The 24229-nt window shown below is 40.7% G+C and overlaps 1 pseudogene across 2 annotated transcripts; it reads right to left on the minus strand.

The window, feature by feature from the left end:
* Positions 1–1713: 1713 nt before the first annotated feature.
* LOC308564564 (interferon-induced very large GTPase 1 pseudogene) lies at positions 1714–24021 on the minus strand (annotated as a pseudogene). 2 transcript variants are annotated; one of them, XR_014000640.1, is made up of 3 exons: positions 23902–24021; positions 18189–18308; positions 1714–4885 (listed from the first exon to the last, which is right to left on the minus strand). The product of XR_014000640.1 is annotated as an interferon-induced very large GTPase 1 pseudogene (transcript). The 2 variants fall into 2 exon arrangements; XR_014000641.1 differs by lacking the exon at positions 18189–18308 and having other exon boundaries at positions 23902–23999.
* Positions 24022–24229: the final 208 nt, after the last annotated feature.

Below are 24229 nucleotides of genomic sequence, written 5' to 3' on the forward strand. Positions count from 1 at the left end.
CTAATGTGATGACCCCCAACTCCTGGGTTACTAAGTTCCTCACTTTCAATGACCCTTGTGAGAGCCATTTCACTGACCATGTGAACCTTACCTCTACTGCCCCTGCAGGTCTGACCCCCTCTATTCCTGTGAACTACACCTGGCCCCAGTATTTCCTCCTCTTGATGGTCACGTGGTTCTCACCCTTACTGACTCCGTTTCCTCCTCCAACACGGTGCTGAGGGCGCCTCCCTCAGTGAGCCCAATCCAGTGACACTGTAATCCCCACAGCCCTGATCCCACCTTGGTGGCAGCTGTACTCTCTCCAGTACTATCACAGAAATCCCCATTCCTACACAGTCATCTTCTCTCTGTTCCAATGTACTTCTTGCCAGTTTTTTTCTTATACCTTGAGTACAGCTTCTTCATCTCAAATAATCATCACACCACTTAAATGCCTGAGGAACTTACCAAAGATCTTTATTTATATACAATAATTTTGGATTGAAAACAAAGTTAATATATGATATATGATAATTCTTAGTTAAAAGCCATTATGGATTCAGTAAACAAATTAAAAAAACACCACCACCACCCATTCACGAATTGTCAACTGAAAATCGCAGTTTTCAAGGAGGAAGACATGTGGACATGAGAGAGGCACCAGGCGATGCAGGTGTTCTGTTGCTGTCGCCATTTGAAGATGATCATATTAGGAGGTCCTTACTGAGACTATTTTCCAGAGAACAAAAAGGAAACTGTACTGTTTAAGAGCCCCCCCCCCACACACACAAAATTTTTCTGTTCCAGGATTTCTTCTGTAGACATGGGTCATTTGACCTCAAACTGAGAGTTTGCTTGAAGTCCTTTGAGGGTACAAAGGCACAGATTCGGCACTTTTATCTGCATGCTCTGAAGACACAAGTTTGGGCTGCTGTTCCCTGGATTGTCTGTTTTCACGGTCTAGGGAGGGGTAGAGAGTGTGCCTGTAGATGGAAGCCAATGGATGCTCTATGTCCAACATGAAGAAATTCTCTCCTTTGTGTCAGGACTCCTTTAACTCATCAGCTTTGGGAATCCAGCATAAGTCATTGTTTCAGAAGGTGTATATAGGTTTGCAGAATGGGGATTGATTTCCCCTCTCAGGTTCTTGGTGGCTTTAGAGTGCTTTTCCTTTTTATTCTGATCATAATGCTATGGCTTGAATAGCCTGTTGATAAGCGTTTCCTTACAGTTTAATAACAAAAAAAATCTCTTGAAATATCAGAACCTAAAAACTATATATTCTTTGATATGTCATTACTGAAGTAATAGTTTTTAAAACCATTAATGGTGTAATCAAATCTGACTTTGTTCAGAGCCTTGATTAAAATGGCCCTTTTAACCTGCTCATAAATCTTGTTCCAAAAGCCAGTCAGACCTTCTTAGACTCCTATAATACTGGACTTTGAATACTTATGCGTTTTGAACCATTTTTTTTAAAAAATAAATTTTTATTGATTTATTTAGAGAGAGAGGAAAAAAGGAGAGAGAAACATCAATGAGAGTGAGAGATTCGATGGGCTGCCTCCTGCACGCCCCCTACTGTCGATTGAGCCTGCAACCCGGGCACGTGCCCTGACCAGAGCTGAGCCCAGGGCCTCCAGGCGCACAGGAGGAGCCACGCCGGCCAGGATTTTCTTCCTTGTCACCAGAAGTGGACATGAGGACAACAAGGAGGGAAGAGACCTGCAGGAAGGTGAGCTGCTTCTTCCGTTCCTTTGCATATTGTCAGCCCCACCAGCCCACAAGCGCAGCAGCCACGCGGGTCGGATTCCCCCGGTTGCTGCTCGCAGTGCGTGGGCGAGTCGCGCGGTCCCGCCGCGGCGTGTGTGGCGTGCGTGGTGTGGCGTGGGGGTGGGGGCGGCCCTCCTGCTGCCCTCCCCGGGCCAGGGCTTCCTCGGCCTCCACTTTCCGCCGCGCGATGGGCCGCCCCCGTCTGCGCCGCCTCCCGGGACTAGGCGCGGGAAGGCGGCACCAAGGACGGCACCCCGTGCGCGCAGCCTTCGGCCGGTCGCACCGTGGCGCTGCTCCAGCTCCGCTTCCGCGAGGCAGCTGCTGTACTTGCGCCCGCAGTTCCCGGTTCCCGCGGCCGGCGTGCGGGAGAACACACAGAAACAGCCCCGCCTCCCGCCCGCGGCTGCCCCGTGGCCAGGAGGGCCCCGGCCTCCGGCGCTGCAGAGCCTTCCGGACCTCCTCGGGCGGGGGCACAGCATCCCAGTCCTCCGGCGGTGCCCACGCCAGTAGGTAGCCGCGACAGGGTACCCCGAGGAGGGAGGGGGCCACGTGTCCTCCCCCCGGGTTCTCAGTAGGAGCCGAGGGGAGACTCACCTCATCCTGCCGGCTGCGCCAAGTGTTGGCAGAGGGAGGCTGCAAGGGGTGATTGGGGCGAGATCCCCAACGTCAAGGCCAAGGCGGCGCGCGGAGCCGACATTGGGAGAAACAGCTCCTGCCTGACTGTGTGCAGGGCTGGTTATATAGACCCCCGCCAGCGGCGCGCTCTGCCTGCGCAGGGACATTCTGCGGAAGCATTCTTACATAAGGCTAAGCCGCATGCGCAGGGACAGCATGCTGAATCATTCTTACGTAAGGCTAAGCCGCATGCGCAGGGACATTCTGCTGAATCATTCTTACGTAAGGCTAAGCCGCATGCGCAGGGACATTCTGCTGAATCATTCTTACGTAAGGCTAAGCCGCATGCGCAGGGACATTCTGCTGAATCATTCTTACATAAGGTCACCGTCCTGGGCACGGGTGCGATGGTCGGGGTCGGGACAGTCCGCCCAGAGTTGCAGGCCCCACCAGCCCTCCCAGACTCACACCCGCCGTGCAGGGGGGTTCAAGAAGCAGCCAAGAAACCAGTTGAGCTCAGAAGTTGCCTTTCTTTGAGCTTCCTCCACTGTTTCTGCAGACACAGAATTGGGCATCTCTTCCCTGAGGTCATGCCGGGTTTCCTGTAAGATTTTAATTAATTCAGACAATTGGGAGATGCTGATAGGCTCTTGCTGTGACTGTGACTGGAAGATCCACTGCATGATGGACTGAGCCTGAGGAAAGTTTTTCACTCTGTAGATGTGAGGATCCAAAAGGCTGCGCAATTGAGATTTAATAAACTCAGTTTCACCAATGGAAGATTTTTGGCAAAAGTTAACAGTGTTTGCCAGAAAACTCTGCAGACCACAATCTGGGAGGCATATGTTAACCCAAGTGTCATAACTTTTCAACTTTTGCATGAAATTGATCAGTTTTTGAAGCTGCTCTTTGGGATCAGATACCTCCCAGGATTTCACATCCTCTAGGAAAACCCTAGCTTCCTCCCTGACACTCAGTAATTCTTCTCCATCCTGGATCTGGGCAGTGAGGCCAGTCAGAGCACTGTAGCTGTCTTTCAGTAACCTAGCTACCTGAAGAGGATCCTTAAAATCACTTCTGTGGCTGAAGAGAATGATGTCCCAAATGGGCACCAGCTGAAGCCCCCTGTCAATGACATTCCAGGTTTGATTACAGGCAACTAGGCCAGCTTTCCACTGGAGAAAGCCATTTGCTTCTGGTGGGCCACCTGTCTGTGTCACAAATAATTGGACTTTGGTTTGGAGATTTTGGAAGTTTGTGCTTTCGGTGGCAGTTTTTGAATGAGAGTCTGACACCTCTGCACCTGCAGCTACTTTCACTCCAGAGCATCTTATGTAAGCATTCAGGGCCTCTGCTGACTGCTGTTTTACTTCTTCCAGCTGCTCACTTCGGAAACCCTCTGAAACGGCTTTCCAACAGTAGATTCCTCCCAGGTGCAGAGGGCCCTGGTTGGCATGAGAGCCAAACCTGTGGAAGAAAGCTTCAGTCCTGTGCCTCAGCAAGGTGAGTCTGTCTGGGTCTTCAGGCTGTCCCAGAAGGTCTTCAATGCATTTCAGTTCCTGGAGAGCAGCCTTGGAGAACTGGAGCTGATCAATGGGAAAGTGGCAGGAGGCAAGTGGGACATAACTGAACTTGGTAGAGCAGAAATAAGAGTGATCAGAACATGACTGTCGGGTTTCCGTGGATTCTGAATGTTTGCTGTGGTCCATACCAGCTTCCAAGCAAAATCCCCAACCTCTGTCCTTGGCTGCGGCAGTTACACTGAAGCCCAGCTTCTCCATTGTCTGGGTGAACATGGATTCTGCTTGAGAAGATGTAAATTCCTTGGTTTCCATCCGTGTGCCCTGCTCAGGGCCAGAGAAGGTGAATTCCTTGGTGACACTCAGTAGGTTTTCTCTCCTCTCTAGAAAGCTCCTATGGTGGCTTGTTATGTAAATTCCCTGCAGGGCCAGCCCTCCAGATGCCCATCTCACCAGATCTCTGTCTGGGACATTTTGCCTGTGAGGAAATGTGCCTTCCATGAGGCTCTGTTGTCTCTGCATATTTTCCAAGTTTTCTCCTGAGGTCCTTTCCTGGGGTGGCCCGTGCTTTTGGGGGCTCTTTGTTGCCATCCTCAGCTCTGCTTCTTTTTTCCTCACCGCCTCTTCTTGTTGTTGTCTCCCTTCTGACACTGAGTCTCCTTGTACCTGCTGGGCCTGCTCTGCCTTCTCCTTTTCCTTTTCCATTTCCACCTGAGGCCCCGGTAAAGCTGAAAGGTTATTTGAGCATGCCAGATGAAGCAGCTTCTCCAGGGCCCCTTTCTCCCAAGAATGCTTGGCCTGGGATTTCAGCTCCTGGAGCTCTTTTTCTCCTAGGTGTCGCAAGGCCTGGGGACAAGTCACACCCAGGCGCTTCTGTAGCTTTGGCAACCAGTATTCAACTGCAAGTCCTACTGCGCTCAGCAACTCTTGGAGATGTTGCTTTTTTTTGTCTTCTTCTAAGGGCTTACGAGGGGTGGATTTTGCTGTGCCCATGGCTGTGGAAAGCAAAGACGCTTATTTAGCTTATGTCATGACCTTTGAAATGGACAGCCACATGGTCAAAATAATGAGTTTCCTAAAGATGAAAATGTTTAAGGCTTTCTTATCCCCTCCTTTCATTCTTTCAACAAATCTATTTTTTTTTTAAATGTATCTTTATTGATTTCAGAGAGAGGAAGGGAGAGAGAGAGAGAGAAACATCAATGATGAGAGAGTTGTCATTGATCGGCCGTCTCCTGCATACCGGGACTGGGGATCGACCCCTCAACTTAGGCATGTGCCCTGACCAGGAATTGAACCCTGATCTCCTGGTGTTAGGTCAATGCTCAACCACTGAACCTTGCTGGGCCAGGCAACAAATCTACTTTTTTTTAACACTTTAAAATGTGTGTGTGTGTGTGTGTGTGTGTGTGTGTGTGTGTGTAAGACATCTTTGTGAGTATTTTCAACATGGACTTCTTTTATAGTGGCCAGGTGAATTGCAACTCAGTAGCCTGGCTTTTAGCACATTCTGTTACACAGAATCAATTGCATGTGGAGCTTTACGCTGTGGTACCACCCATTATCATTTAAGGTTAGTTTTTGTTAGACTTGTGTTGAATAGTTCTCTCCCCGTCTTTGCATTATTTGTACTTAGGTCATGTAATGTTTATTAAGTCTCCTGATGTTTAAAATGCACTTGTTGATGTCACATCATGGTGGCATAAATTCTTTTCCTGTTGGTCCCCATTTTAAAACAACAAATTAGACTCTCATCCTTGAAGAAAAGTGCCTCTGTGGGAATTGTGGAACTTAGCACATTATGTCAAGGGGTGTCAGAGGAATTTTGTCCACTTGGATCTGGTAATAGGCAGAAGACCTCAGTTTGAGTTGTGGAATCAGCAGAGCCAATGGACCTACCTCAATCATGGGGAGGACTGACATAGATACCCACAGATAAGAGAGAATTTGTAGAAGTCCAGTCTTCTCAAGGAGAGATTACAGCATGAGTTTGGTGACATTGCACTGGCTAAACAATCTTGTGGTGGCCATCTCTTCAGTAGGAATAAATAAAAGTTGTGAGTGAATGCCTGCCTATCATGGTTGTATGAGACATGGTAGAGAAGCACACTGCTTTCCACCACCATTCAGAATACTCGGCAGGACCTCCAACTAGTGGGAGGGAAGAGATGGCAAAGAGGCAGATAAAATATCAAAAGGCATTAAAGGAGTGAGGTCCCTGTTCATTATGTTCAGGGCTTTAGCAGAAAGGGCTCCCATGTTCCTCTGAGGAAACCCCCCACTTGAGGATCTCCTACTGGGTCTGTAGGCATTACCCAACCCCCAGGGCTTAACCCCCAACTCTGTGGTCAGCTCCTTTTATTGCCTAATGTAGTACTACCAGAAAAACACACCAGGATCCTTGTGCAAAGGAGAAACCATGCACTTGATCTATATAGGGCTTTGTTCTTGAAAACAAAAATTTTTTCTCCAGTAGCTGGTTTGGTGAATGGTAAGAACTAGAGAAGCCATAAAAGCTTAAGAATTCTGCCACAAGTGAGCAAGAAAAAGGTCTCAGGTGTACCCATACAAAGGCCAATAAAACCCTGATATAACAGCTCCAATAGACAGAAGAGCCCATCTAAAAGGAACTGGTAAAGAAGGATGTGTCTGCAACTTCAAAAGCAAAAGGAGCAAGGTAATATTATAAGGACATAAAAGAATCAAGGAAACAGCCCTGTCCTGTGGGGCTCAGTGTGTAGAGCACCCACCCATGCACTGAAGGATGACGGGTTCAATTCCTGGTCAGAAGCATGTACCTGGGTTGTAGGTTCGTTCCCAGGCTCCAGTCAGGGCACATGCAGGAGGCAACCAATTGATGTGTCCCTCTCACACCCTCACATTGATGTTTCTCTTTCTCTCCCCACCTGACCCCTTGCACTCTCTTTAAAAATCAGGGGGAGCCTGGCCAGGCATGGCTCAGTGGTTGAGCATCAACCTAGGATCCTGGAGTTCGCAGTTTGATTCCCAGTCAGGGCACATGCCCGGGTTGTGGGCTTGATCCCCAGTTGGGAGCGTGCAGGAGGCAGCCGATCAATGACTCTCTCATCATTGATGTTTCTCTCTCTCTCCCTCTCCATCTCTGAAATCAATAAAGATATATTTTTAAAATAAATAATAAAACACATCCATGCGTGTAAATATACCAATGGGAAGATATCCTCAGGTGAGAATTAACCACAACCATCAAATAAACAAGGAAACATCATGACCAAAAGGTAATAAATTGTCAGTAGTTTAGCTCAAAGTCATGGAATTTTGTGCCCTGGCTGACAAAGAATTCAAAATAGTTCATTTGAAAAATTTGACTAAAAATAAGAAAACTCAGAAAGACAATTTAGCAAAACCAGGGGAAAAAAATCTGTGAACAAAATGAAATATCTACAAAAGGAATAGAAATCATTTTAGAACTGAAGAATTTAATGAAGGACACTTGGGCTATTTCCAGATATTGGCTATTGTAAATAATGCTGCTATAAGCGCAGGGATACATATATTCTTTCTGATTGATGTTTCAGGGTTCTTAGGATATATTCCCAAAAGTGGGATGACTGGGTCAAAAAACAGCTCTATTATTAATTTTTTGAGGAAACTCCTGTTTCCATAGTTGCTATACCAAGTTTGCATTCCCACTAACAGCCCACTAGGGTTATCTTTTCTCCACATTTTTGCCAGCACTTGTTTGTTGATTTATTGTTGGTGGCCATTCAGGTAGGTTACAGGTGATATCTCATTGTAGTTTTTATTTCTATTTTTCTATTAGTGACCTTGAACCTTTTTCAGATGTCTCTTGGCCATCTGTATGTCCTCTTTGGAGAAGTGTGTATTCAGGTCCTTTGCCCATTTTAAAAATTGGATTGTTTGTCTCCTTGGTGTTGAGTTATATAACTTCTTTATATATTTTGGAAATTAACCCCTTATCAGATGTCAACATTAACATTTTTAATAAAACAAGAATTTAATGAAGGAAGTGGAAAATGCCGTAGAGAGCATCTGTATTAGGGTAGAGCAAGTGGAAGACAGAATAAATGAGTTAGAGGACAGGGACTTTTAAGTAGCCCAATTAGAAAAGAATTTTACAAAATGAAAATGAGCAAAGAAAGCTTCCATGATCTGTGGGATTCCATAAAAAGAACAAAAATTAGAATAATCTGGATTCCATAAGAAGAGAGGAAGAGGCTGCAGAAAGTTTACAGTAATAATAGCAGGACTTCCTAAACTTGGGAAGAGAATTGGACATCCAAGTTCACAAAGCTGATAGATCACTTTATTATCTCAATTTAAAAGACCTTCTTTAAGAAACGTTATAATGAAAGGGAAAAATCAAAGCCAAATTGGGAATCCGAAAAGCAGACGGGGGGCGGGAGGGGGGGATTGTAACCTACAAAAGAAGCTCCTTTAGGCCATCAGCAGATATCTCCACAGAAAGCTTATAGCTAGAAGAGCATGGAATGACATATTCAAAGTATTGAATGAGAAACAAAGTTGCCAGACAAGAATCCTCTGTCAAAGTTATCCTTCAGATATGTAGGAGAAATAAAGACTTTCCCAGACAAACAGAAGCCGAGGGCCTTCATCACCAGTAGACCCCCTTTGCAAGAAATGATGAAAGAAGTTCTTTAACCTAAAGTTAAAAGATGTCATTCAGGAACATGAAAACATGAAATTATATAGCACACCAATAAAAGTCAATGTTTAGAAAACTCTAATTGTAGCATACCATTGTGTGTTAACTACTTAACTATAGTATAAAGGTTAAAGAAAAAGAATATTAAAAATAATTTTAGCCCAGCCGGTGTGGCTCAGCGGTAGAGCATCAACCAAGGTTCCAGGAAATCACGGTTCGATTCCTGGTCAGGGCACATACCCGAGTTGTGGGCTTGATCCCCAGTCGGGCATGGAAGTGGCAGCTGATCAATGGTGTCTCTCTCATCATGATGTTTCAACTCTCTCTCTCCCTCTCCCTTCCTCTCCTGAAATCAATAAAGATATATCTAAAAAACAAAACAAAAGAAGAACTTTAGCCAGTATAATAGTTAAAAATTATACAATATGTAAAGAGGTACTTTATGATAATAAAAATATAAAACGGGGAGTAAAAGAGTAGATTTTGTAGGGTTACTATTAACTTAAAATGGACTATTCCATCTATATGTTTTATGTAATCTTCATGGTAACAACAAAGCAGAAACCTACAGTAGATTCCCTTCATCAAAAGATGAAGAAAGGGAAAAGAGAGAACGCCAACATAGAAAATGACTAATTTACAAAGGTAGGAAGAAACAGAAGGGGGGAAAACCCACAAGGGAGATAAAGAATAAACAAATAAGAAGATGGCACTGCTAAGTTTTTACACATCAATAATTACTCAAAATGTAAATGGATTGAAATCAATCAAAAGTCACAGAGTAGCTAGCTGGAATAATAAAACAACACACACTTATATGATGCCTACAAGAGATTCACTTCAGCTTTAAAGAGACAAATAAGATCAAAGTGAAGGGATGGAAAAAGATAGTCCATGCAGGTAGAAACCAAAACAGGAGTAGCTGTACTTATATCAGACAAAATAGACTTTATGCCAAGAAATGGTAACAAGAGATAAAGAGGTCCGTATGTAATGATAAAATGGTCAATTTATCAAGAAGACAGAAGTATCATAAATATATATGCACGTAAGATCAGAACAAATCAACTTATTAAGCAATACTGACAGATCTGAAAAGAAAAGACAACAATACAGTAATAGTGGGACTTCGATTCCTTACTTTTGGCAATGGATAGATAATCTGGACAGAAAATCAACAAAAACCCTCGATTTGAAACATACATTGGACCAGAAGGACCACAAACATTTATGGAACATTCCATGCAGCAGCCAAAGAGGCATATTCCTCTCAAGAGCACAAGAAACATTCTCCAGGATAGATGATATGCTAGGTTGCAAAACAAATACCAGGAAATTAAAGGGAATTTAAATTGTACCAATTATCTTTTTTAACCACAATGATCTGAAACTGGAATCGACAAGAAGAAAGTCAAAAAATCTACAAATATGTGGAAATTAACACACTCCTGAATAACCGATGTGCCAAGAAAAAAAATCAAAAGGAAATTTTACAAATCTCAACACAAATGAAAATGAAAGCACAACGTTCTAAAAACAATGGGATGTGGGGTGTCACTTTTGACCTCCAACCAGCTGCCATCTTGCATCCCTTGTGTGTGCCCTTATTCTCAGCTGTTCTGCTCAACCCTCTGAACCCAACCATAGTCCCCCTTGTAGTTTTGTCTCTTCTCCAACAAGATGAATAAACTATACTGAAACAGTAGAAACTCACAAAACTGCAGGCACAAGTGTGCCTTGGAGAGAAGGAGAATGTGTGTAGAAAGAAGTTGGTTCACAAATGATAAAAAAATAACTTCAGTTCTCGTCAAAAAAATTAGGGGTAAGCAATCTCTCTGGTATGGAAGAGATGAATTATGTTCACAAGCCAAGGATCAGTGATCCACCTTAACAATCCCAAACTTCAGGCACCTCTGGCAGTGAACATTCACCATTATAGACCATGCTGGGACACAGCATCCGAAAGAAATGCTACCCAGCACCTTAAACCAGCTTGATGCAGACAGTCTCACTAGTTTAAGGAAACTGGCTGAAGCTCTGCCCAAACAATCTGTGGATGATGATGATGAAGTTCCAGAACTTTTGAAGAATTTTGATGAGGCTTCCAAGAACGAAGCAAACTGCCCCAGCCGGTTTTGCTCAGCAGATAGAGCCTCATCCCATGGACTGAAGGGTCCAGGGTCCAGTTCTGGCCAAGGGCACATACCTCAGTTGCAGGCTCAACCCCGGGCCCGGGTCGGGACGCATGTGGGAAGCAACCAATCGATGTGTCTCTCTCATATAGATGTTTCTCTCTCCCTTCCACTGTCTCTGAAAAAGCAATGGAAAAAATATCCTAGAGAGAGGATAAAAAGAAGAAGAGAATGAAGCAAACTGAATTGAATCAACTTCTGAAGAACATAAAACTGAAACACATTATTGGGAGCTGCTATTTTATATTATGACTGTTTTGTCTAATTTTGTTTATGGATCCAATAAAATCCCACTCTCTAATATTTTTACACTCTAGTCTCTTGGATATTGCAACTCTTTCCAGGTTTTGCTTAGACACAAATCATTCTTTGCAACTAATTAAACTAAAGAAGTCTGGGAATAAAGTTTGGGGAAAAAGGTTAATAAAATTCTCAGCCTGGTAAAAAATAAAACCGTGGGATGCTTCAAAAGTGGATCTGAGAGGGTAGTTCATTATAGTGATAAATACATGTTTTAGGAAAATTTATAAAATCTCAAAAAACTTAATTTTAAGCCTCAAGGAACAAACTAGAAAAAGAAAAAAACTAAGACACAAGTTAGTGGGAAGAAGGGAATAAATGTAAGAGTGGAATTAAATCAATCAATGGGGAAAAAGCCAATGAAATAAATAGCTGGCTTTTAAAAAAGACAAACAAAATTTGCAAACCTTCAGCTAGACTAAGAAAAAAGGGAGAAGATGCTGATAAATAAAATCATAAGTGAAAGAGGAAACAGTAAAACAATACCTCAAAGAACTACGAGAGACCGCTATGAACAATTATATGACAATAAGTTATATGCCAATAGAGACTTATATAACCTAAAAGAAATGGATATATTCTTAGAAATATACAACCCACCAAGACTGAATCACGAAAAAGTAAATACTTTGAACAGACATATAATGAATAAAGAGATTGAACTATTATGCAAAAACTGTCATTGTACGCAGATGACACGATATTGCGCAGAGAAAACCCTAAAGACGCCACCAAAAAATAAGTAGATCTCACAAATTCAGCAAAATAGCAGGATATAAAATTAATATTCAGAAATCGGTGGCATTTTTATACACCAATAAAAAAGAGAAACTAAGAAACAATCCCGTTTACTATTACAACAGTAAAAATAAGGTACCTAGGAAAAAATTTAACAAAGGACATATACTCAGAATAATATAGGACATTGAAGAAGGTAATTGAGGAAGATACAAAAGTGGAAGCATATAACGTGTTTATGGATTGGAAGAATTAACATTATTAAAATTTCCATACTACCCAGAGCAATCTACTATAGATTCAATGCAATTCCTATTAAAATACCAATGGCATATTTCACAGATGTACAACAACTATTCCAAAAATTTATATGGACCAAAAATATCCCAAATAACCTCAGCAATCTTGGAAAAGAAGAATGAAATTGATGCTATCACAATACCTAATATCAAACTATACTGCACGGGCATTGTAATCATATAGATCACTGAGAGCCCAGAAATAAACCCACACCTTAATGATCAATAGGTATTTTACAAGGGTGGCAAAAGTGTACAATGGAGTAAAGACAGCCTCTTCAATAAATGGTGTTGGGAAATTTGGACTGGTACGTGCAGGAAATGAATCTAGACCACCAAATTACACCATACACAAGAATAAACTCAAAATGGATAAAAGACTTAAATGCAAGTTGCAAAACCATAAAAATCCTGGAAGAAAACAGGCAGTAAAATCTCGGACATCTTATCGAGCAATATTTTTTCTGGTATATATATTGTAGGGCTAGGGAAACAATGGAAAGATTAAACAAATGGGACTGCAGCCAAACAAAATCTTCTGCACAGCAAAAGAAACCATCAACAAAATGAAAAGAGAACCCACTCTATGGGAGACATATATGCCAATGATAAAGAAAAGGGATTAATTTCCAATCTATATAAAGAACTTATACAACTTATCTCCAGGAAGACAAACAATCCAATTAAATAATAGGCAAAAGCCCTGGCTGGGCAGATCAATCGTCCCTAACACCAAAAGGTTTCAGGTTTGATTCCCCATCAGGGTGTGTACTGGAGGCAACCGGTCAATGTCTCAAAATCAATAAACATATCATTGGGTGTGGATTTAAAAAAATGGCCTAAGACCTGAATAGACACCTCTCCAAGAGGACATACAGATGGCCAATATACGTGTGAAAAGATGCTCAACATCACTAGTCATCAGAGAAATGCAAATTAAAACCATGATGAAATAGCACCTCATACTTGCCAGAATGGCTACCCACAATAAATCAACAAGTGTTGGCAAAGATGTGGAGAAAAGGGAACCCCAGCGGGCTGTTGGTGGGAATACAGATTGCTACAACCACTGTGGAAGACAGCGTAATGTTACCTCAAAATATTAAAAAGGGAACTGCCTTTTGACCCAGTGACCCCACTTCTGGGAATATATCCTAAGATTCCCAAAAGAATATATGCACCCCTATGTTCATTGCAGTGATATTTTCAATAGCCAAGATCTGAAAATAGCCCGAGTTCCCATCAGTAGATGAGGGGATAAAAAAGCTTTGGTACAACTGCCCGATGGAATACTACAAGACCATAGAAAAGGAACTCACTTTTTGCGACAGCATGGATGGACCTGGAAATTATTGTCCTAAGTGAAATAAAGCAGTTAGAGAAAGACAAATGCCATATGATCTCACTTACATGTGGAATCTAATGAACAAAATAAATTGACAAACAGAATGGAAACAGAAACATGGATACTTGGAACAGACTGACAGCTGTCAGAAGTGATGGAATAAAAGAAGGTGAAAGAATTAGCCAAAAAATATATATGCATAACCCATAGATACAGACAGCAGTGTGGTGGTGGCTGGAGGGAAGGGGGCATCGGGGGTGGGTTTAAGTGGGCAAGTGGCAAAAGTGGGAGAAAAGGCAAACATCTATAATAGTATCAACAATAAAAATTACGTTAAAAAAGTCAAAGACGTTGATAAAAGATTCCACCAAAAAACTACTAGAAGTGATCAATGAACTCAGTAAAGCAGTAGGGTACAAAATAAATATCCAGAAATTCATTGCATTTTCATACATCAGTAATGAACTAGGAGAGAGACAAGTAAGTAATCTCATTTACAATTGCATAAAAAATATCTAGAAAAAATTTAACTAAGAAGGTAAAAGATTTGTACTTAAAAATTGTAAGACACTGAAGAAAGAAATTGAAGAAGATATAAATAAGTGGAAGCATAGACCATGTTCATAGATATGAAGAAATAACATCATCAAAATGTCCATACCACCCAAAGCAATCTATAGATTCAGCACAGTTCCTATCAAGATAGCCATGGCCTATTTTACAGAACTAGAAAAAATATTCCAAAAATTTGTATGGAACCACAAAAGACCTCAAATAGCAACAGCAGTCTTGAGAAAGAAGAACAAAGTTGGAGGAATCACACTACCTGATATCAAACTATACTACAAGACCGTTGTAATAAAAACATCATGGTACCGGCATAAAAACAGACATATTGATCAATGGAACAGAATAGAGATCCCAGGAACAAACCCATGCTTTATTGGTCAATAACTATTTGACAAAAGAGGCAATGGGGTAAAGACAGTGTATTCAATAAATGGCTTTGGGAAAATAGAACAGATACGTGTGAAAAAACCTCCCAAAACTAGAGCACCTTCTTACACCATGCACAAGCATAAACTCAAAATGGATTAAACACTTAAATGTCAGTAGCATTCAAAACCATAAAAATCCTGGAAACAAACATAGGCAGTAAAATATCAGACATTTCTTCTAGCAATATTGTTTCTGATATATCTCCATGGAGAAAGGGAAATGAAAGAAAAATAAACAAATGGGACTACATCAAACTAAAAATGTTTGCACAGCAAAGGAAACTATCAACAAAGTGAACAGACAACCCACTGAATGGGAGAACACGTTCATCATCAATGGTGCATCTGATAAGGGGTTGATATCCAATAATTATAAAGAACTTATACAACTCAACACCAAGAAACAGAGAATCCTATTAACAAATGGGTGAAGGATCTGAATAGACACTTCTGGAAAGAGGACATGATTGGATTGTTTGTTTGTCGTAGAGTTGTATGAAGAGTTATCATATGACCCAGCAACCCCTCTTCTGGGTATCTACTTGAAAAATATGAAAGCATTTATTCACAAAGATTCATGCGCCAATCTGTTCACTGCAGCATTATTCACTGTGGCCAAGACAGAAATAAGCAAAATGTTCTGCGATTGAGGACTAGATAAAAAAGATGTGTACGTGTAAACAACGGAATATTACTCAACCATAAGAAAAGATGAAATACTGCCATTTGCAACAACATGGATGGATCTTGAGAATGTCATGCTAAGCAAAATACGTATGATAGAAAAAGTTACGCACAATATGATTTCACTCGTATGTGGGATATAATACTGAAAACAGCAAAGGAACAAACAAGAAAAACAAACCAACCAAAACTCATAGACTCAGACAACGGTATGGTGGTTACGAGAAGGAAAAGGGTTGGGGAGTAGTAAAGGGTAAAGGGGTCAAACACAGGTTACAGAAGAAGACCTGACTTTGGGTGGCAGGCACACAATGCAATATGCCGATGATTATCCTAGAATTGTACACTTGAAACCTGTATAATCTTATGAACCAATGTCACCCCAAGAAATTTAATTTAAAAATAAGAAAAGTTTTTGTGGAGAGCGGCTGAACCTGGAAGCTGGCCGGGACTCGGACAGGAGCAAAGCTGTGCCCTGAAGACCCTGAGGGACCTTGTCCGGGCAGAGGCAAAGCCGTGCCTGGACACCGGTGCCCCCGTCCACTGTGTAGGCGACTCGCTGGCTCGAGCAGAGCTATGCTTGCGCGCAGCATGTCCCGCCAAAGGCTAGGGTCTGTGATCAGCCGAGCAGCGGCCGGGTGCCCGCTTCCAGGTACAGTGGGTGCAGCTATAACAATAACAACCCCCAAGATGCTGTTCTGAGCGCAGCAAAACAGTATGTTCTGAGAAAGCTCGCCAAGGGATTGGTTTTGACCCTTTCAGCTATCCGCAGTTTGCGTGAAGAATTGTTACCTTGATGTAGATAATGAAGGCGCCGAGCTTGCTTGGGGTCACTGTCTCTCCATCCGAGGGCAGTGTCCCACCTGGGCCCAGCTTTAACTGTCTTATATATGTCTCTGTGTATTTCTTAATCTCCCGTTGCTACCTCTCAGGATCCCCCACATCCTTGCGCAGGTCATGGCAAGTTTTAAATTTTAGTCCTAGTTGATCTAATAGAAAACATCTGTTCAGAAATAATAAAAGTAACAATATATTTGATTGTGTGTGCTAATGTATATAACTTCTGTGAGTGTATATATGTGCCATGTATGCTTATAGATAAGCAAAGTGAATGAAAGCAATGATACAATAAATAGGATGAAGTGATTAGATTTTTTTTTTGTTATTGTAAGGGACTTGCATTATCTGTGAAGCAATATAATGGCATTTGAAAGTGGACTTGGAGTAATATTTTTCAGAGAATAGAAGCAAACGTGAGTTTCAAAGTCATTTTATGAGGTCAGGATTACCCTAATACCAAAACCAGACAAGACATCAATAAAAGGAAACTACAGGCTAATATCTCTCATGAAGATACGAAATCCTTAACAAAATATTGCCTATTAAGACCATAATGAGATATCACCTCACACTTGTCAGAATGGCTATCATCAGTTAATAAACAAACAACAAGTGTTGGTGAGGATGTGGGGAAGAGGGAGCCCTCATGCACTGCGGGTGGGAATGCAGACTGGAGCAGCTGCTTGTGGAAAGCAGTAGGAAAGGACCTCAAACAATTAAAAATAGACCTGCCTCATGACCCAGTGATTCCACTTCTGGAAATATGTCTGAAGAACCTCGAAACACTGATTTGAAAGAATATATGCACCCCTTTGTTCATTACAGCATTATTTACAATAGCCAAGATGTGGAAGCAGCCTAAGTGCCCACCAGCAGATGAGTGGACAAAAAAGCTTCGTTACATTTACACAGTGGAGTACTACTAGGCCATAAAAAGAAGGAAATCTTACTCTTTGTGACAGGGAACTTGAGAGGGAAGGTGGCCACTTTCGATTACGTGGGTAGAGAATGCCTTTTGAGAAGCTAACATTAGAGTCATGATGTATAGTTCTAGTGCTGATCATGGGGATCTTTGGTAACCTTGCTTGTTTGATCCTAACATTTCTAGTTTCAGTTAATTTTGTTTGGTTTTTGGTGTCCACTTTCTATATGGGATCTTGTTCTTTTACTTTGGACTTGGAGTTGGTATTTGTTGTTTTTTTCCCAATTACCTACCTCAGGTAGGATAATGGTGCCCTCTAGTGGGAGCCTTATTCTCAATTCTGGTTCTAGACTCCTGTCCAGAGTCCCTATTAAGACTGCGTACATCCCTAATAAGTACAGGGTTGTGGTGATATGGACACATTTGTTTTCTGGACACTTTCTTTCGTAGTTCCACATTTATAACTTTTCATTTGTTGTTGGGCTCTACTGCGTTTCCGTCATAGGCTATCTTACCTATTCAACTGTGTCAATTTGCTCTTAAATATGTACTGTACCTGCTCTGTATTCACACTCCCATTGGGCCCTCATGTCTTCTGCTCTGGAACATTCAATGATCTTGTTTTTCTCTCTTGTAATTTGTTTTCTGCATTGCTTCCAAAGTCATCCTTCTCACGTGCAAATTTAAATCTTTTATTGCTTTGTTTCTAAAACTTTGAAAACTGTACACTTCTTTGTGATATGATTAAAACTACTTCCTCTGGCAATCAACACTCTTATAATTTAACAAGAGTCAATCTCTACAATTCCTTTCACAGCCACTCATTTCCCTTTTCCTAATATCTCACTCTCTTCCCTTAGAAACCACACTCTGCCATCTTCCTTTATTATGGCATTTCTTGACCCTGAATATTAGCTTGCATGACCCTTTCCCTACCTTCTCTGCCAGGGGCTCTGTATTCCTCCTGATGTCATTCAACTTTCTCCTTATTTGTGAAGCCTTCCATTAATTTTCTAGGTGAGTTAGTAGATCTGTTTTGTGCGCTTTCAATAGTACCTTGTGTTTATATGTATTATACAGATTTTCAAAATGTTTCATTATGTGTCTAGATCATGTACTCCCCTTCTTCCCATACTTGTAGTTATTGGCAGGGACCATGTCAAATTCATATTTTCTGCTTTCCAAGTCTTACAGTCTATTCTGTGTCTCTGTTTTAATCTTTGTTTCTTTTGACTTATTTTCACTGTTTCCTTTTCAGTGTCTGTGTCATTTCTTATACCTCTTTCTCTTCAATTTCTCTTCTTTATTACCTACCTGTCTCCTTTAGGCAAGCTCCTGTCCTCAGGTTGCTTCAAGATATGTGGATGTAGAATGGTTCCGTCCCTGAATCTTTCAGTGTTTTACGGCTCACAGCTTAATCCATGTCCTAGCTGCCTGTGTAAGAGAGGGCCTGGATTTAGAATAAGGTCAGGAAATAAAAAACTGGTTTCAGCATGCTTTGACATATGTTATTATTTTGTTAAGGACCAAGTGTCATGAATTATGTGTTGAATGGTGACTCTGAAATTTAAAAATCATTATAAGAAGAGGACTATTGATTTCAAAGTGGGTTGTCCTCTCTCTCTCCCTTTCTCTCTATCTGCACCTGAGCAGAACATCAGACATATAAGCCTATTCCATCACCCGGCTGTCTGTGTCCCCCCTCATTCTCTCCAATTTACTGTTGTGGAAAGGCTTTTAGTTCTCTCTCTCTCTTTCTCTCTCTCTCTCTCTCTCTCTCTCATTTTTCAGAGTCAATACATTTGGTTTTCCTTTTAAATCAGCAGTGGCTTGGCAATTATAGAAAACTTTTTCTCATAAAGAAATGCAGCAATGGATTATAGATCATGCCGGGCCTTCATTCTGGAACAGAATTTCAATTTTATCTCTCTAAGTTTGATTTATTTCTTAGAAATAAACATTTCGGCCTGGTCATACTATTTCTATAAAATATAACCGTAATCATATAATTATGCATGTCTACTGTTATAATAGAGTCTATGATATTTTAGTGCTTGCATTCTTTCCATCTTATTAACCAATGTCACCCCAGTCAATTTAATTAAAAAAATGTTTTAAAGTTGGTTTAGGATACTATTTGATATTTTCCATATACAACAGTAAAATCTTCTATTACTTTGTCTACTAGAGATGCCTAACCACTTTAGCAGCTCCGATAACTGGGAGTTATAGGTGGTGTGGATCCATCTTTGTGAGAAGCTATCAAGGTCAGAAATAGGTTAGATGTAGGAGACGAAGATAGTAAATAAGAGGGTTAGAAAGGAATCCAAGAGCATTTTTAGGGAGGAATAACATCTCCATTCTGGGTCATCTTTCTTTGCCAGGGTTGAGGGACCTTTCCTATAGATACCCTCTCAGGGCTTTCTCAGAGCCCTTGGCAAACCTCTGTTATGCCCTCAGTGACCGTGTATTTCAATGGTACGTTGGAATCAGCCTGTACTGTCTGGACACCTAAGAATCATTTGCTATATTTTCAAGAATTTTGAAGGCAATCATTAAGCACAGCCATTATGAAGAAATAAACTATCTAGAAGTCACATTAGAAAATATGAAGGGGAAATAGCTCTGAGGGCCCATCGTTGATTTGAAACAATGACCAAGCAAGAGAAAAGCCACCAGAGTCAACTTTGTCATAACTGAGTATTAGTCAAAGGTTTATAGCAACCAAATGAATGCTGAATGAAGAAAAAGACACTTAAAACTGGCAGGGGAGTGTTATAGCACTTTTACTTGCCCCTGGCTCACCCTCTTCTTCTTTCTATACTCTTTATTGCCAGATTTCTGAAATATATATATATATATATATATCTCCCCTCTGGCTCAATTAGTGTTTGTTGATAAAATGAACTAATGAATGCATCCCATCCACTTATTAGTTAGTCTCATTTCTGCCCTCATCTATTTAAAACATTTTGTTTTTTTTATAAACTTGATGCTCATACTCTAGTTACCTAGGCAGAAGCCTTCTCCAACATCTTCATTCTGCTTAATCTAGGGATCTTCTCTATGTTGACTATCTCATCTCTCTTTTACCCATCATGATAATTTGCCTTTACACAAACTATATCATATAAGAACTATGGATCAGAGGGTTAGCAAATATATGTTAAAATTTCCAGCATTTATCCCATACATATTTATTGAGGGATGTCAGCATGCTGGGAAATGCTCTAGGAGCTGTGGGGTAATTGCCTAAGATAGGTTAGACCCCTGCCTTTTGAGAGTTTACATCCTAGGTGGGGGAAGCAGACTATAAACTTATAAATACCTGAATAAGCAAAAAAATTTCAGATTCTTTCAGAAGAAAGAAATAAGCAGGTAATGAGACAGGGAGTAACTCGAGGCTACTTTTGACTGTGTGGTTAGGGAATATGTGTTTGAGGAGTTGTGACTCTGATGCTAACCATGAGCTGCTTTAGACTCTTCTTGCCATGTCTAACCTTTTACAGTGTCTATCGAATTTAATTATCAGCAATTCTACTTCTGAGTAATTATCTGAAGAAGATGAAGATGATAACTTAAAAAAAGCTGCACCCCCATGTTCATCGTAGCATTATTAACAATAGCCAATACACGGAAATAATTTAAATGTTTATCAATGGATAATTAGATAAAGAAAATGTGGTACATATATTGGAATATATTCATACATAAAAGAAGAAAAAAACCTTGCTATTTTCGACAGTGCGGACAATTGAAGGCATTAAGCTAAGTGAGGTAAGTCAGAGGACAGGTATGATCTCCCTTGCATATGGAAACTAAACAACAACAACAAAACCAGCAGAACTCAGATACAGAGAACAGATTGGGGTTGCCAGAGTGAGGGGTGGAGAGGTGGTCAAAATGGGTAAGTGAAGTGAAAAGGTGCAAAATTCCAGTTAGAAAATAAATGAGTCCTGGGGATGTAATGTGCAGCATGCCATCTATAGCCGATAACACTGTATTGCGCATTTGAAAGTTGCTAAGAGAATAAACTTTAAAAGTTCTCAAGAGAAAAAAATTGTTACTATGTGTGGTGATGGATATTAACTAGAATTATTGTGGTGATTATTTTGTAATATATACATATATTGAACCATTCTGTTGTACAACTGAAACTAATGTAATGTTATATGTCAATTATATTCCAATTTAAAAAGTTTTTAAAAATCTACGTTGCCTCTTAGTATCTGCCTCCTATCCTAGATCTTATTATTCCTTTTGTGTTTGGAGCTGCTCTTTGAACTTGTTGGATAAAATATGTAAAAATGCTTATCCAATTAGAAATTCATTCTAAATTCCTAGCTCTACTATTTTGGGGCATCCATCCAATTTTGATGGGGCAAATGTTGAATAGGCTTTTTTATGTCTTGCACCTAATTTTTTCCATTTTCCCTTTAAACTGTGGTCCCTGTTGTATACCTATTAAATGTTGGACATTAGTTTGCCCTATTTATTTGACTGCTCTGTAGAAGTTCTTGCATCTGTTATCTCTTTTCCTATTGTGGTCCGTCTTTCACATTGCACCCTGAAACTCACATTTAAATAATTTGTGTACAAAAATTTTAAAAATACTCTTCAATGGTTTAAGAGTATTTTTAAACTCTTATCAAATTACTTAGCTCTGGCATTCAAAACCCCTCATAATCTGGTGACAGTCAACCTACTTTCTTTGGTCAACGTAAGAGCATCTAAGAGAATTTTTATAAGATTTTTATAAGACTTAAAAATCTTATAAAAGATTTTTTTATAAGAGAATTTTTATAAGATTTTATTTGAGCCAAACTGACAACATTTGCAGGAAGCAAGATCTCAGATGCTTCCTAGAATAGAATGGCAGTTTGCAGCTTCTTTTATTCATTTTGAATTGAAGAGAGAATGTAAGGAAGATTACATGAAGGTGGGAGAAAGCAAGGTGGGGATTGATAGGTAACAAGATTATGTGCTCTCTTAAGGATGGTTCTTAGGTAGTTTTGCTTCTGAGGGGCTTGAAAAGAGCCATTTCAAAAAGGTGTGTTAACTTAGATGCACAGAAACAATGGACAATGCTTGCATAAGGCAAAGATACACCTTTTACGAAAGAAGTTATATGCCTGGGCTGTCCTGGTAGGAATTTATGATCAGAGCACCCTTTTTTATCCACACTTGCACAACCACTCTTTTTCTTTTTTCCTACCTCATAGTTCACTTTCTTCCCTTAGAAACAGCACTGTGCAGATTTCTTAATCCTGTGTATTGAGGGGCAGAATGCACCACCCCAATATGTACTACATTGGCATGTGGGTGTTTTGAATCGAAGGCAATTAAGACTCATGTGACTCAGGAAAAGCTTTTCACCTCTTCCTTAACTGCCTAAAATAATTTAGATAATTCCTATACCAGGAAGAGAGCTATTACCAGAAATAACTTTTTCTATTAGAAAGACTTACCTACATGGCCCAGCAAACCTTTGTTTCCCAAACATTTGCTCTTCTCATCTCAGGTGAATTTTCTTTCTTCCCCTTGAAGCCCCAGACCCCCACCCTTTTCTCCTTAGCTCAGGATCGTATTTGAGCCTCAATTGCCTGATTGCCTTTGAGCCTTCATGTCTCCGTGGGGCTCCTGTATGTTTGTAATTATATTTGGTCTTCTCCTGTTAATCTTTCTTATGCCAATTTAATTATTAGACCATCCAATGAACCTAGAAGGGAAGCAGGGAAAATTTTTCCTCCCCTACAATGTTACGTTACATGAGCCCTTCTCCATCTTCCTTGCTCGGGTTTCCATACTCCTGACCGAGTTCAAGTTTCTTATTTGTGAAGCCTTCCATTTATCTTCCAGATTTGGTTAGTACCTCTCTTCTCTGTGCTGACAATAGCACCTGTTACTTACATGAGCCATAATAACAATGTTAAACTTTTCCTGAGACCTTTACTCCTGGAAAACAGTAATTGTAAACGAAATCTCTCCACCTTTTTGTGTCCTAATATCAGCTAACTGCAAAGAACCAACCTTTCCCTTATAACTTAGAGAGATAAGACTCACCGATGTCTCCCCTTTTCACTTATAATGAGGCCAGACACAGACCCTTTAAATTCCCATTTTTTGCCTCATAAATAAGATGAGCTGAGCTGTTTGTCCTCACTGATCAATTGAAACAAAGTTTCCTATGTAACTAAATTTTCATAATGTAAGTTAAACATGAGTTAAGCTTCTCTCCTTTCTCCAGGCTCCTGAACTTTGAATCAATCTCCTGACCCAGCATACAACCCTTCCCCAATGATACCTCTTAAATAACAGCAGACTTGGGGGGAAGTATTTCCTTTATTATCCTGCTCCCTTCATGCCCTGTTCTTTCTAGAAGAACCTTGTTGACCCCTTTCCTATAAAACAAATTCTTTCCTCCTGGCTTTTCAGATGCTTGCAGCTCTATGGTTGTTGTCCCCCCCCACCCCACCCCCCATTGCAATAGTATCCTTCCCCTTATGCAATAATCCTTTCTTTTTATTTCTTTTTATTTTTTTTAACATATCTTTATTAATTTCAGAGAGAGGAAAGGGGGGGGAAGAGAGAGATAGAAACATCAATGATGAGAGAGTCATTAATCGGCTGCCTAGCCCGCAACCCGGGCATGTGCCCTGACCAGGAATCGAACCCCAATCTCCTGGATCCTAGGTCAATGCTCTACAGCTGAGCCACGCCCGGCCGGGCTGCAATAATCCTTTCAAATAAAGTATATTTTTACCTAAGTCTAGATTTATTTTTATTTGATAATACAAATTACTAAATTGTTTAAATGCCTGTTTAGATAGTGTACTCCCTTTCCTTTAGATTTGGAGCTGTTTTTTTGGAACAATGACAATGCCAGATTCATCTTGGTGTTCTTAGCATGTCTTAATCTACCTGTGTCTTTGTTCCTATGACTATTTCCAGCAATTTCTGTTTCTCTTTTAGTCTCTGAGTCTGTTGTATCTTTCTGTCTACCCCATTTCCCTCCTTCTTCACCTACCTGTCTCCCTGAGGTCAAGCTCCTGTCTTCAGATTACTCCAGAGAGACCTGCATGTAGAGAAGACTCCTTTCCAGCGTCTGGTAGACTGTGGACTCGTATCTCCAGCCCAGACTTAGGCTTCTGCTATGGTGGTGGAGGTGTCTGACTTCATCCCCCAAGCAGGAAGTGAAAAACTGGTTTCACACTTTTTTGTTGGTTGTTTTTTTCTTTTTGAAAATTCAGCTGATTAAAAGGAATTCTTTTTGTTTGCTTCTTAATTTTTTTATTGTGACTCCTGGGTTTTAAAATTACTCCAAATAGAAGACTAATGTTGATGTGTTTGTGTGT

This window comes from Miniopterus schreibersii (assembly GCF_964146895.1).
Source record: "Miniopterus schreibersii genome assembly, chromosome: 12".
NCBI classification, from domain to species: Eukaryota; Metazoa; Chordata; class Mammalia; order Chiroptera; family Miniopteridae; genus Miniopterus; species Miniopterus schreibersii.